Source organism: Chenopodium album, chromosome 12 (genome assembly GCF_948465745.1).
Source record: "Chenopodium album chromosome 12, dcCheAlbu1.1, whole genome shotgun sequence".
NCBI classification, from domain to species: domain Eukaryota; kingdom Viridiplantae; phylum Streptophyta; class Magnoliopsida; order Caryophyllales; family Amaranthaceae; genus Chenopodium; species Chenopodium album.
The window spans coordinates 21642903-21645917 of record NC_137845.1 but is presented as its reverse complement, the minus strand read 5'-3'; the positions used below and the strand labels follow the sequence as shown (position 1 = coordinate 21645917).

The window sequence follows — 3015 nt, the reverse complement described above, 5'->3', positions numbered from 1 at the left end:
TTAACCAGGTGATACGACTTTATCTTGTCAAAATTTAGCGTCGTTGCCGGGGAAACGATTTTATTTTTATTTCTAATTGTTTTTGTAGTCTAAATTATTTTCTCCCGTCTCATAGATAACGAGTTCTTTTAGACAATTTTCTTTTATTTGTTTGTTCAGTTTTGTGTTTATGCCCAAGAGTTCTAGATCAGGTTACATTCCATTTGATCCTGAAATGGAACGTTCTTTTCATAGACAAAAGAATTTGAACAGGCAAATACTGGCAAGTTCTGGGGGTGATATTCCTAGGGACCCTCCATCTGATTCCAATGATTCGGGAGTTTCTTTGGAACCAGAATCAGAGATGACAGGAAATCCACTTAAAAAGCTCAGCGATTATTCGTAGCCGTCACTAACGGATTTTCCACATCTCACTCCTACTCCATCCCTTGATGGAGTGCAATTTGAGACCAAGCCTCAATTTATCACGATGATAGAGAGGAAGCAATTCAGTGGAGCTAAGGGTGAAGATCCTAATCTTCACATTGCAGATTTCTGTCAATATTACAATACCATTAGGCAAGCTGGGGTCACGCAAGACCAAATCAGGGAGATTGTTTTTTTCCTTTTCTTTATGTGGAAAAGCTAAATTATGGTTTAATTGTTTGAATAGAACTGCACTTGGTATTACTGACTAGGAAACTCTTGTTTTGAATTTTTATAACAAATATTACCCTGTAGAGAGAACAGCTTTACTAAGGAGTGCTATTCAAAACTTTGCCCAAGAGCCAGATGGAACTTTATATGAGGCTTGGGAAAGGTTTAAGGGTCTACAGAGAGAATGCCCCCACCATAATCTAGCACAATGGTAGTTGATCCAAGCATTTTACAATGGACTTGGAAACTCATCTAGATCAATTCTAGATTCTGCAGCTAGTGGGAGGTTTATGAATCTTAATGTTGAAAATGCAGGTCAAGTTATCGAAGACATGACAATTCATAATTCTCAATATGGGAATCCGAGGGGTTTTGCTAACAAAGGAAAACATAATGTTGATTCTGTATCCTTTTTGCAGGCTCAGTTAACATCTATTTGCCAAAAACTAGACAATCTTACTGCTATTCCTAACTCTGTAGCCAATGTTTCTGCTGTTACTAATAATGAAGCTTTTTATGAAAACTGTGGAATTGTAGGACATTAGGATCAAGATTGTAGGAGTTCCATGAAGAAAGTTAATGCCTTCCAAACCTATAGGCATAATAACCCATACTCCAACACTTATAATCCTGGCCTCCGGAACCATCTATATCTTTCCTACCGGAGTACCAATGTACAAAATCCTCCACCTCCACAACAATCACAACAACAACCACCACCATAGCAAAAATATTACCATCCTAACTCTGGCAAAAAAACCCAATCACAACCCTCCTCATCTTCTGATTTTGCTATGTCAGAAATTAGAGCAATGCTATCAAGCATGCAAAAGCACATGGAGGGTAGGGATGCGCAAATTGATTCGATTATAGCTCATAATAAAATCATGGACAATCAAATTGCACAGATTTCATCTACCCTACAAACCCGTCAGCAGGGAGCTCTACCATCGCAACCAATTCGTCCTACGGATCATGCTAATGCAATTACTCTAAGGAGTGGTTCACATTATGATGGGCCTCCTATGCCCAAGGATGATGAACCTATTGCTAATCCTGATTCCCTTACACCAAATGCTAATCTTACTAACCCTGTAGGGCTACAAGAGGAAACCAACCTTTCTAATGTATCTTTGCAGGGTAAATCTCAGGACAAGGGTGGAGATGTGCAGAGCCCAGTTATCAAACTTCCATTCCCAAATAGACATTTGAAGAGTAAGTTTGATAAGCAATTTGGTAAGTTTTTTGGAGGTTGTGAAAAATTTGAAGGTAACAGTTCCTTTCACTGATTTAATTACTCAGGTTCCTGCATAGCTAAATTTATGAAAGATATTTTGACTAGGAAAAGGGCCTTTGATGAGGTAGAAACTGTAGCTTTTACAGAGGAATGTAGTGCTTTATTGCAAAATAAATCCCCTCCTAAATTAAAGGATCCTGGTAGTTTTTCTATCCCCTGTCATATTGGAAATGTTTCATAGATAAAACATTATGTAATTTGGGTGCTAGTGTTAGTGTTATGCCATCGTCTGTGTGTGCAAACTTAATATGGGTGATTTGAAAGTTACTAACATTACTTTACAGATGGCAGACCGTTCTGTTAAATACCCCTTGGGTATTCTAGAGGATGCTCCTGTCAGAGTTGGTAAATTTTTTATCCCTGTAGATTTTGTTGTTTTAGACATGGCTGAGGATACACAAATTCCCATTATATTAGGTAGGCCTTTTCTCCATACTGCAGGAACCATTATTGATGTTAAAAATGGACAACTAACCCTTTCTGTTGGAGATGATAATATCACTTTTAATTTAGAGAAGGTTTTAAAAGGACCTATGCTAGAAGAAAATTGTTGTTTAATTGATGTCATAGATATAATGGATGATATTTGTGAAGAAAGCTTACCACAAGTTCTTGCAAGGGATCCCTTGGAGGAAGTTCTTTGTGGAGATTTATCTACAGGTGATGCAAGCATTTGGAGTAATGAGGTGGATGCTATTGAAAAAGCTCATGCAATAGAAGAGCTTGATCCTAAAGGGACCATGAAAAGAGTAAAATTAGTTCAGGAATCAAAACCTGCAGAGGTTAAGAAACCTGAACTAAAACCTCTCCCTTTTCATTTAAAATATGTTTTTCTTGATGAGCAGGAACTATACCCTGTGATCATTAGTACTGCACTTGATGACCCACAAACTTCCCAACTTCTAGAGGTTCTTTGAACCCACAAAAGGGAAATAGGGTACAGTATTGATGATCTCAAAGGTATAAGCCCTGATTTTTGTATGCATAGGATACATTTAGAGGACAACTAAAAGCCATGTATTCAACCCTAGAGGAGGTTGAATCCTAATATGCAAGAAGTAGTTAAGAAAGAGGTGATGAAA

General features: G+C 37.7%; 1 non-coding gene across 1 annotated transcript; it reads right to left on the bottom strand.

Annotated features, from left to right (window-relative positions):
- Nucleotides 1–731: 731 nt before the first annotated feature.
- LOC145573567 (small nucleolar RNA R71) lies at nucleotides 732–838 on the bottom strand. Its single transcript, XR_014097553.1, has one exon. It is a non-coding gene; the product is annotated as a small nucleolar RNA R71 (small nucleolar RNA).
- Between the last annotated feature and the right edge of the window lie 2177 nt (nucleotides 839–3015).